The sequence below is a fragment of the Anopheles arabiensis genome, chromosome 2 (assembly GCF_016920715.1).
Source record: "Anopheles arabiensis isolate DONGOLA chromosome 2, AaraD3, whole genome shotgun sequence".
NCBI lineage: Eukaryota > Metazoa > Arthropoda > Insecta > Diptera > Culicidae > Anopheles > Anopheles arabiensis.
The window spans coordinates 40,127,755-40,140,332 of record NC_053517.1 but is presented as its reverse complement, the minus strand read 5'-3'; the positions used below and the strand labels follow the sequence as shown (position 1 = coordinate 40,140,332).

The following is a 12,578-nucleotide window of genomic DNA, read 5'->3' as shown; positions in this document are numbered from 1 at the left end:
TCCATTCTTCAGAAGAAGTAACTACAACAGTGATTTGCTTTGTAAATTTATATATGACACTAACACATTTCTTACACCAAGTGCTCTATTTGATCGACCACTACCGGTTCCTACAAGACCGGACGGAATCGATTCACATCAGTACTATCCCTCTATTGTAAAGACTAGCTGATCTGATTACGAGAAAAAATTAAGTCCGCGTTCACGTGATATGCTTGTATAGGCCAGCATCAGTGTGTAGATCCTAACATCCAAAAAGTGACTACGAAATATGCTTCTTTTCGAGAATTTTAGAAAATATTTGAAAATATGACAACAAAATGAAACACGCAATAGTAGAATTATTAGTCTTAAATGACTCTCTTCTACGTAGATCCGCCGTTACACACAATGCCCGAATGCAACCAAAATACCGTACGCTACTATGTAATATTCCATAAAGTTCTTAGCTCAACCACTTCTTTCCCGTAAAACCGTGTTTGTGAAGCTTGTGTTTTTAACGCAGGAGCGATAAAAAATAACATCTTGAAGCATACCCCCACGCGCTTCCTTTCAATATTGACAGTTCCCCAAAATGTGTTCGTTTCCACCGGCGTAACCTGAACTTCTGTGCGCCCGGTCCATTTCGGTAAGCCATCAAACCACCTGCTGAGTCGTACTGCAACATGTATTGCGTTTCTTTTTCCTCTTTTCGCGATTTTTGTTTTTTCTTTTAATAACAACGTTTCTCACAACGTCCAACGGGTGGCTTGCGTAATGCCGCGCGTCCTCGGCACTCGGCCTGGCAAAATAAGCTAGCTTGCTGAGGGGAGGGTGGAGAAAAAAAGTGTAATGCCGACGGAAACTCTCGCCTGCCATTCCCGCTATAATGGCAAATTAAATGACCATAAAACAATTCGAAGCTTGTCAGCAACAGGAGGCCGTCACTACACCGACGCATGCCAGCGCAGCGTTTCGTGCACATTTATTAGACCGTTTGCCACTCGTTGAACTTCGGGCATTAGGGGGTGCAGGTACCCTGCCTCAAAAATGTTGCCTCTCCACGGCATGGGCGAACCCTGGAACTGTGCAAACTCGTGTCGCTGTTTGGTTAGCGAAAAGTTATCGTTTGCAGGAGAGCGTAAAAAAACGTAACCCAAAGAAAACGCTACCAAACAAGCACACACACATACACACACACACGTACAAGACTTTGGACTGCAACTAGCCTTTCCTTAACCGTCCTGTAGCTCCCCCATGCGAGGACCCATAATCGGAACGGATAAATGATAGCTCGTTGAAGTGGAAATCGTTCTCTCGGTAAACATCTCAATCACCCTCACCCTCCCAGCAGGAGCATACGATGGTCAATGTTTGTTTAAAATGGCATTATACTCGCCTACGCTCTCTCCCCCCATCCCACAACAAATGACGAATCCATGCGGTATGGGTGGAGCTGACGATTAGCCACACGTCATGTTGATCGATCATGTGCAAAAAATGTTAATTATTGCGATAGACACGCTTCGGGGCGCTTTCCAATTACACTGATTGCAAAACCATCCGCAGCACTCTGCACTGGATGGGGAGTAAAATTATCCTTCCAAAGGTTGCTTGGATGCTGGCGCCCCCAGGGTGTGCCCTTTTGCCGACGCATATCACCCCGCTCACGTGTTTCCAAAGCTACTGATTAAGAGCGGGGATGAAGGAGAGGAGTGGAATTTCAGAGAACGATTTAGTTCGAGTTTGACTACCGATGATTGTTGGAATTGACTGTCTCTCTCTCTCTCGTCCTCTCTCGCTCTAAATATGCCTTTCACACATCAGCTATTTTTCCTCCGAAACACTCCCTACTGGGTAAGCGAAAAAGTTGCCCGTGCTAAACTAATGCCTTCCTGGCTTCCCTAAATAGTGACACACACACAAACACGCACATTCGCAGACCGGTACACTTTCGTCACAGTTGGGCGAAAGTCATTAGCAATCGCTTAATCATGCTATTTAAACTTGGAAAGGTTAGGTGTCATGCGGTATCCAATCAAATGTTTCTCCGATTAACACTATAAATGTCTGTGGCATATTATAACACTATAAACGCTTCCGAAATTAATCCAAATCCGGACATGGTTAGGGTTTTACACAGGAAAACGAAGTCGTTGTTACGACCATGACTTGCAGCTTCATATGAAATGGAAGTATGTCTTTTAGTAATATGTACGACTACGAACTGAAGCAACAATACTCCAATCGGATAAGCTGGATTTATGTTACCCACGTAGTTTCGTCAACAACTATCAGAGGGTTCCTCTGTTTGTGAGTTTCTGGTTAGTTTTAACTGTCCGCAGACTGCTGATACGCAACACGATATCTTCACACCATAACATACACGAGAAGGACGTTCTCAGACGCTTGACTGTTCACAGGGTGTCCTTCAATGACCCAGGCATAAAGACAAAGTTGAACATTCGAAGAGTGGTCATATTGTCCTTAAGCAATATAAACAAACTATTTCACTTTCAGTCTCCTGCTTTGTGTATCTGAACAATTGGAATCTTTCTGTTGAATTGGGCAAACATTCGGTAAGGACGGCGAAATGGTTTCGAAACAGCTTTTTGGTATCATCTATCAGGAAATGTTTATGGCTTCTATACTCCACAGTAGGATGTGTGTATCTAGGTTTGTCTGCTAATCTTGTGCCTATCGATAAATATATAACCAATGTAAGTATCGATCAATGATTGTATCAATCATTTATCCTCCTGCAATACAACTCAAGATGACGTTCCGGAATGGACGGGAGACCCTCTATCACTAACAATAACACACATAGGACTATTGGACGCAACGAATATTGATGGGAGTGTTTAAAGTCTTTTGAACTCAAATGATCACGTTCTCGATCACTGTTGCTGTCTTGTTTTGGTCCGCCTAGTACTCATCTTATCACAAATTCTGACCTACATACGTAGGAAAGGAGTGCAGATAAGTGAACCTACAGTAGTTCAAAGTATCATCTACCTCGGATCAAAGGTCAGCACCGATAACAGCTTGGAATCTAAGTTACGCTCCAGAATGCTGTTTAAAAACCGGTCTAAGGCCCTATTTTATAGCCTAAGGCAGTATCTCGCCTGAAAGAATGTGTTATGATAGTTGAATTTAGAAATCTTCTTCTTTTTGCCGTAATGTCCTACGTAGATAGGCTTTCGAGAATTAATTCAGTACCAAGCAGCCGGATAGTCAATCCTTGTTACGGGAGGATGGTCCATCTGTCGCTTGAATCCCAGACAAGCCATGTTATTACTCGTACGAGTTCACGACTTTACTACGAGACCGCCGCTCTAGGATCAAGTCTGGGAATTATCTGGGAAATATTCTAGGAATCTAGATACACAGATCATTTATAGTACGCTTCTGGAACATGGCTACTGTCCAAATACTGGACGATATGATTATTATTCGCATTCAAGAAGATAATGCTCAAAAGGATTATTGGCCCCGTGTCCGTTCTTTCTGTCGTGCAACATATCTAGTTCTCCAGATTCCAGTGCGCTGACCATGTTATAAGCATAGAACCAGAAGACCCAACCCGTAAAATTCTTTTTAGGTCGTTCTCAAGGATAGACGGAACCCAAGTTGAGGTGGCAAGAAAGCGTGGAGTTGCCTGCGATTGAGGGATAATGGCATAATAACGCTATTCGCGACCGATTCGAATACCCTGAGCGATTTCGGACACTCCAGCAACAGGCCAAAATCTGCAAAGCGGCTATCGCTCCGGAAAAGTAAGTAAGTAGGTGCAATGTTTTACACTTTGACCTACAATAGGTATTTGATATTTTCAGATCAACATTCAATTCCGTGAGTAACTATACATAATATATTTTGTATTCAAAATGTGAAAAAATAGTTTTTTATGTGATATACAACTTTATAAAACTATTGTTTTCCATATCTTTTCTATCGAAAACTTCTCACTGTTAAACTTAAGCTATTATAAAACATAATCCAAATGACAGAATATTGTTGAAATTGTTCCGTTCTGTTCAACAGTTCTTAATACAAGCATCTCCAACAACTTTCCTTCACAAAAACGTGTCTCACAAATTGCATGCCTTTAGTTGCTGAATTAACTATCGAGACCTGTTCGCTACCAGGTTCGCCGAATTTCTCGCTTTCCGTTCAATTACCCGCACTAACTCTATATCAGCACAATTGCCAGAACGATTCTGCCGCACCACTCAATCTCATACCTCCCAGCCCGTGTGGTCTCGTACCATTTTTTTATATCACCACCAAGCAGGGCACCCCTTGGAGGATAATTTTTCCATCATCAAAAGGACATGAGGACACATTCTTTCTTCGGTCGCGCCGTGCACCGAAATACCGTGGCACACCGCCGCGTGTGTATAACATTTTATCATTCAACCGCGCGCCCGCCTTCAAATCAGCATTGTTCGCGGCCGTAACGGAACGGAACTGAGACCCCGAAATCCAAACACCCACAGGAAAAATGGTTGCAGCAGCAGCAGCCTCCAAATACCCCGTCACTCACCCGGTGGTACGGTTGGGTGAACCGAAAGAAAGCCATCCATTCACCCGCGTGGTGTGGTACCCCCGGGGTGGCTTAATAGCGCGCCGGCATAGTAAAAACGCTGTCATTATGTGCCGTACGTCAAATTGATTTTAATAATTGATGCACGATGCCATTCCATTCTTCCGCTTCGCTAACCAAGTCTGACCCGCCAAGTAACCCCCCCCCCCGGCCTGTGGGACGGTTGGCGAAGGAGCGGATTTCTCCAGCCCTCCCGTGTCCCCGTGTACGGAAGAAGTAACAGCATTTCGCGAGTCGGCGCTTAATTCATCATCCAGCCGCAAAGGTACGCCGCTTCACGCGCCACAACTATCCAACACGGCCGCACCAGGCCACAGCGCTCTTGGCCTTCTCCACCTTCTTGGCTAGTTATTTCTGGCCCTGGCACGACGTAACGTGGTATCGTGGAAGAGCCGATTCCGTTTCTGCCTCCTGCCTGCCGTCGTACCGAGAACGAGAACATTATTTACCTCATCATTGATTAACCATTACCGCCGGTTGTACCGGTGGCCGGTAATCTGTTACCGCACGGCGGCAAACGATCTGCGCGCCGAAGCACTTGTAAACGGATTGCTATTGCCACAATTATGACACTCGATCCAGCGCGCGAAATAGCTCTCCCAAAAGGGTGTGCGGCGCCAGAGGGTACTGGGGCTGAAATCGAACGTGATGCAACCCGAAGGGAGAGAAGGGTTAAGTTACCTCAACCGGATACTCATCCTACCAAAGCACGCCGATGCCCGTAACCAGTGCACACGGCCGACCCGAAGCGTCCCGTGCAACATGCGTACCGAGCGGTGTCCTTTCACTCTATTGACATGCTCGAAACTTTTCCAATATCCAACTGCGGCCCGTTCGCAGCTGCTCCCCCCTGTCCGCCCTTCTTCCTTCCACTCTCGTGCGTTTCAACAGCTCCCGCAACACCCAAACTCCACGCGATCTAGCAACAGCGTCGTCGTCGTCGTCGTCTGGTACCCGCCGGCAAACTATACTGGCCCATTGTTAAAAGCTAAAAGATTTCCAGTTTCCATTCTACTCGCCTGCATCCCCATACGCCTCTCCCTCTTCTCCCCCCTTCATCTCACTGACTGAATCCGCCCGTTCCCTTCTTTCCGCACCAATCACGGTGGTTCGCATCGGAGAAAGGTCAGTTCAAGAAACACTTCAAACACGCAATATAAGGAAAAGAAAAGCTGCTGTGTACTCCACTAGACCGAATTCCCCCCGGCCCTTCCTCTTCCCTCCCATCCTCTTCTAAGCATTCAATTCTACTTCTCGCCACCTTACGAGGTACGGTTCAGGCGTGCTTTATTTTTATTTTTTTCTATCCCACTGTCCTTCCCACTGCTGTTGCTCCCGTCACAATCCGGGACCGAGTGACGGGGAGCGACGTAAACGAAGGGCGACATTATAATGTTACAGCGGCTTGAAACAATTTTTTTTCCTTCACTACCAGCTCTTCCTTGCGCGATGACGGATGAATAAAAGTCGGTTTCGGCCGCAGGGCCATACGGGAACACACAGCACAGCAGACGCGGGGGGGAATGTCAGGAATGAAACGGACATACATCCCGCGGCCCCGGGAGCGATTTTCCAAACGCACTGACTCACACACTACCAGAGGAGAGAACCAGTCCAGCAAAACGGTAAATAAAAGAAAGAAGATTATCAAATGAAAGAAAGCAAGCAAAAAAGGGAAGCGAACTGCACGGAAGAAAAGGATCCATCCTTCAAGGACCATTGTAGTCGGCGGTTGAATGCAAATGACACAACTGTTCAAGTGTATATGTCATAATCAAGCGTCCCAGCGTTTGCGCGAGGTGGTGGGGCAGTAGGATGCAGGTTGTCCCGCTCGGTACCTCGGCCACCGCGAGTGTCCGGTCCGGAAAGTGGTATCGAATATTTGCTCCTCCGCCCGGTTGTGCGGGTAAAAGGGAGGCGAAAGGAAATAAGCTTCAGCACAAACTTGTTTTGCAAATAATCGCCGGGTGCAGGTGGGTGCAGGCGTGAAGGATCGGTCGGGCATCTTTTGGATTCACCTTGCCGTGTCCAAACGCGGTGACCAAACAATCGGCATCATTCCGGTTAAATTATGTGCGCCTGTGTTGGCCAGCGTTACGAACGACCAGGGAGCGTCGTAATGATCCGCTCATGATGATGACGATGGCACCCTCCAACAAAAAAAAAAGGTGCGCAGGGCGTATTATAACGACCCCAGCAAAAAGGACTTTACGCCGACCGAATTCCTTTGCCCTGTGCTGGTCGGGGCCGAGGAGGGTTGCTTTTTTCAATGGACCAAAGAAAGCTTGTTGCCGTTTCCTCCCGGTGTGTGTCCAGCCCCGTGATGGGGCAAAAGACGCCTGACTGTGGACTTTGTCCCACCGCCACTCTGTTACTGTCGCTTTCTTTTCGATTCTCCCCGCAAATTGGAGTGTGAATGTGAGTGGTAACAATTTGGTGCGGACGCACCGACCACCGCACAAAAAAGCCATGGTCAGGGCGATACGGTGGTACGGTGCCGCTTGTCAACGCTGTCGCCCAACGCTTGTTATGTAATCCGTCCATTCTTTCTTCTGCGACTATCACTTTTCCCATCAGCATCATCATCATCATCGTAATCATTGTCGCCGTCAGCTTCGTTCCATCGTCACATTGTGTTCGGAGTGCGTTGCGGGGGGGGGGGAGGCCGCCCAACACGCGGTGAGGAACCGGGCGTCTCCATTTCCGGTACGAAGCTCCCGCCTTTTGAGAATCACTATTCTGGTGGCTAACAAAGCGTCCACTCTTTTTTATGTCACCCTCATTAATCTTTAATTGTTAACCTGTTACATTTGGCTGCAGGCCGGTGGTTGGTCGGAGGATGATTATCACTACCGCCTGCTGGTGTAAATTGGCAGCGCAGCTGGTGGTGTGCAGAGTGCAAAGCGGCAAAGTAGGCAAATAATATGCGCCTAATAGGTAGGCAATTTGCACTGCATGCAGGGAATATTTATTGTGTTGATATTTCTTTCCGTTCAGCTGGTTCATGTGCAGTAGTGGAGTTAGTTTTTCATACAATTTTAATTGCAGTCGCTTTTTTCGGTTTCTCTTCAAATTTAAGAAAACCATAAAATGTTGGAAAAATATTAAGCGCATTTTTTCTCATTTTTAGGAAACGTCCTTTCCTCGTTACTTACATTTGTAAACCGGTATTAATTCGATGACTGAACGGAACGACCAAAAAAACCCTCCCATACGCAGTACATGCAAACACAATCAATTTCCCAAAAAAAGAAAACTCGAACAAGCTGCTTTGCGGCATGCATGAATCCGTACGGGGCAGGAGCAGAGGAGATGAATTCATTCTATGCGAAATACATCTTGCTTCTTTTTTTCTCATCAATCACAATCTACATTGATTACCCTTCGGATGCGAATAGGATTACCGCTCAATTGTGAAAACCGACAAACGCGCCGTGGAAGGTCGCCGGATGGTAACCGACCAAGGATTCCCATTCTGATTCCTTTTGCTTCGCTCTGCCTCGCTACCTTTGACCGAGTTTTCTAAACTTATGGGCAATTTTGCTACGCTACGGCAAAGCGAAGAAACAAAAATATGCTACCCTACCAAAAAAAAAAGCTCGAACCGTTTGGCTGCAGGGTTATCGGGTTTCGGGCACAAACAACATTTGCTCGATTAAATTGCATTAACGATGGATGGGTTCAATGGGAAAAGTTTCTAAAGCGGCTGATGCCGTGGGTTGATCCGATGCTATACGCAGTATCCTTTTTTTTTGTTGCTATAATGACTACAAATTAGATCAAGGATCAGTTAGAGCATTTGGTGGCATGGGGTTTGAGTGTTAAAACTCGTTTGATATTGAGTAGGTACAGAAATAAATTTGTAATATCCAAAACAAAACTTGTGTCTAATTACTTTTTTACTGCTGCGGGTCTATCCGTTATATCTATATTTTTAATTATCTATCTATTTTCTATAGGAGATCTGTTTTTAATTACCTTTTTCTTCTACTTGGCGTCACGTCCTACGTTCATATGGCCTAAATAGGCTTTCCAGACTTGTACAGTACCACGCAGCTGGAAAGGCAATCCTTGCTATGGGGGAACAGTCCATTCTAGACTTGAACCCACGACGGGCATGTTGGTAAGTCGTACAAGTTGACGACTGTAACACGGGGCCGCTGTGACCGATTTTTGATCAAAAACTAGTCAAAAATCAATTATAAGGCTCAGATGAAGAGAAACGTATTAAAGTAGAGCAAGAGTGTGTTGTGATAAAGATCAGACATTTTCTAGCAGGGTGTTTAAGGTGTAATAAAAAATAGCATTCAAATCCTAAAAATTGATCAATAATATTGACAACATATTAGCAAGCAATTAATAATATGGACAACCAAATTGAATACAACTGTACATACACTCGTTGCAAATAATTATATAATTAGGTTAATAGAAAGCAAAGAGGTATCTCCCATTAGGTCCAAAGCCTTTATAAAACAAATAAAATGTAAGCAAGTACATATTTGCATTGACTTGTTACAACTAGAAGCATTTATGTGGCCAGAGAAAAAAATATCATGCTAAAGGCTTCAAATCGTTTTCGATAATATGTTATATTGCTTTGTAATTAAAATGTGGATAAAATTGTTTTCGTAAATGTATTGGTATAAAGCTACTGTGTAAAAGCGTTTTGGAGACTCGAATTATGACGTAAATTAATTATCACGCTTTTCTGTCAAATCATAGTTGATAAATAGTTATTTTTTATTAAATTTAGTGCTCTTATGCAATTAATTGCTTATTTAATACAATTCGAGTAGAAAACTAGCCTGGTTTTGGCTTTCAAACTTTTAGCAAAAATGTAATTTATTTTGCATTTGATAATTGCTGGAGCAAATTGTGCTGATTTGACATATTAGTATAACAAGGAAAAAGACTGTACACCAAAATACTACGTCGTATAATTGTTCATCTAATTGTGCTCTCTAAAGCAATGTTGTTTAAAATTTGAATCAATTTCATTTAAATAATTGGTAGTATTTTATTTCCATTTCTTTATTAGGAGGAATGGTGCAAAATAGCCGTATTTCGTATTTATTTCAATGGTAGTATTTGAAAATAATCATGTTTGTGTTTTTCTTATTCGCAGTTATAATATGGACAGATTCCCTGCTCAAAAAAATATATTGAGAGCAAAATACAATCTTACAATTTTGATTACTTACTTTTAAATCTGTTCTTATCAAGGCAAAGAAAAAGGAACATTAGAAAGAGTTTAAAAATACTCACGAAAAACAACTGAACGGAATCCAATATGAAAAAGATACTCAAAAATATATACGGACCGTAAATTAGGTTAGTAAACATTTTAAATCATGATTTTTGTAGCCTTGTAGAAATACATCAATTGACAACAGAAAAGAATATTCTCTCCAAAGAGCTGCGACCCATTATCACATCAAAAATTTAATTTATTTTTTAAAATATTGTACATTGAAAAATCAAGATAAGCAAAATTGCTTCTACGTCTATCAATACTACTACTACTACTTCTACTACTACTTCTACTACTACTACTACCACTACTACTACTACTACTACTGCTACTACTACTACCATAACTACTACTACTACTACTTCTACTACTACTATCACACTGCTCTTACTACTTAGACTACTAACTATACTATAACCGCTACTAAATACCATTAAATACTTATCAGATTGAAATATAAAAAACCCTTTTTTATTGTCGCTGAAAATAACCAATTTAAATTAGAAGGGCATGTGTTGTGACTTTGTTAGTTAGCTAGAATTCTTATAATAATATGCCAGATTTGCTCGAAGAAGTGATTCCTAGTAACGAAAAAGCCGTCGGAAAGGAAAAGCAATGTCAATGTAAGCTTAAAAACTTAATGAATGGATTCCCATGCAACTGGTACGATAAGCTGTGTGTAGTAAATGAAATATTCACGATGTTATGGGCAAATTGTTTTATTGTTCTGTATATTCAAGAAACAAATATCAACCATCTACCAAATTGCCTATCAAATCAAATGAAAAGTCTAATTGCATCAATTCATCAGTCATTTCGGCCGTTGTATCCGTTTCGGTACGTCTTATCTTGTGTACTGTGTATCGTTCATTCAGTTTGCCTCCACTGCTATCGAAACGATGTAGTGTGGCCGCTACAATCCGTACGGTACTGATTACATTTCATCAGCTCGCACCACCATTGCGATGCAAATTGCATTCTATATATTTGTTTACGGTGGCAATGCAATAAATTACATTCACCGCTTCCGCTATTGATGAACGCGCGACCGGAACGTGCCTCTTGTGGTGAGCTCGTCATTCATTGCTCCCCCCTCGTCTCTGCCTTGTGGACCGGTTAAAGCGCATTACAATAAGCGGCACCGTAAAGAGGCGCCCTTTCATCCTCGGGCTTTATGGGCCGGTTAGAAGCCGTCAGACGAACCGAATGATGAAACGCATTTTTGTTATGGAATTTTAATTACACCTTTATTCTGCTCTTTTCGATGAAACAGCAGTGTTGGAACAGTAAGGCTACTTCAATTAAATCAAACGTACGTTGATTTATGCGAGGTTTTTTTTTAATTTATTTTTAAAATTACCGCTTGAATGTAAAAATATTGTCTTAATTCATGAGATTTAATTTAAATCCCGCCTAGGGAAAAGCAGCAGCAATGTCTCTTTCCTAAATTTCGACCCCAAAATCCCGAAAGGATTAAAATCTTTAGTTTCATCCTTGAACGAACGTCCATAATCGACTTCCATCCTATCGAGCTGCTTCTTGAAATTGTTAAATCAACACAATCCATCCCACGTTTCCTTGCCTGTCCCAGAAACAAACAACCATCGACACGATCATCGCCGGTGCACAAGCAGATCGAATCGACAGAACCTTCGTCTTTCAAACACAGTTTGCCCCCTCGGGAGAATTTATTTAGCTATCCATGCATCTACTGTGAGCGCAGCGCAGCGCTTGAAGAGCGACACCCGAACACGATTGCCAGAATGTCTCGAAACTTTATAGGGAAAACTCGCTGATCTGTTTATTTGCGCAAGTGATTCGCGGGTGAACGCAAGCAGAGGGAGCGTTGGTACGGAAATGCCGATCAAACAGTATTATAGTTCAGCGGTGGTAGAGCAGCCAAAGTGTAAGTGATAGCAAGCACTCTTGGCAAGCGAGCGTTGGGCAGCCGTCGACAACTTTGCCGTGGGAGCTGCGGAAAACATGGCCGGAAATCTTACAAACAAACAAAACCCCACAAACCAACTTCTCCGCCCGCGCGACATGTGACCGCGACAGACAGACGTTGGCAGGCGCTTGGAGGGGAGGCGAATATGTTGCAGCATTTATAAACACCAACCAAATCCAAAGCCAGAAAGAAAGAAGCTCGATGTTTATGCTGATTACTAAAATTCGTTGGTATTCGCCCATTGTGTGAGCGTATGTTGCCCATGGCAACGTGCACACCTCATCGCACAAGGCGATTTTTGCTAATTCGTGGCCAACAAACACCAACGACAGCTGGCGCAACGATCTAGTAGCGAAAGTAAAAACAGCCCCGGCCAGACATGCCAGACACGTTGAGTAGGCTGAGTGGCGGTAGGCATGTTTTTGGAGGCAAAGTTTTTCCTTTATATTTTTCGCCGCTGAATAATTCATCTCCGAACATCGCTGCTTTGCGGGGAAACTTTTGTTCGAAATCGAAAGTATGCCTGTAAGTATTTCCGCTTCTTTTTCCTCTCACTTCCTATTGCGTTTGAATGACAAATTTCGGTGTGTTTTGTTTTGTAGGATGTCCCTAGAGTGTTTTCCGGTCCAAAATCAATCATATCAGAATTACAATGGATATGCCTACCGTTGGAAAAACAGCATTTATTTCTTTCAAAAGGAAAGCCTTTGCAACAGCCAACTGGATGCTGTGAGGCCATTTTTTTTTGTAACCCTGCGCGTAACTATAACTTCTTTTCTACCCTTTCC

General features: G+C 43.4%; 1 protein-coding gene across 5 annotated transcripts in view; it reads left to right on the top strand.

The window, feature by feature from the left end:
• The first annotated feature begins 12,170 nt into the window (after nt 1-12,170).
• Nucleotides 12,171-12,578, top strand: part of LOC120908488 (PDF receptor) — a 29,494-nt gene continuing 29,086 nt past the window's right edge. For all 5 annotated transcript variants that reach the window (XM_040319497.1, XM_040319496.1, XM_040319498.1 and 2 more), the window contains exons 1-2: nt 12,171-12,315; nt 12,393-12,519. The gene's annotated coding sequence lies outside the window, so the exon portion shown is untranslated. The remainder of the gene's footprint in view (nt 12,316-12,392; nt 12,520-12,578) is intronic.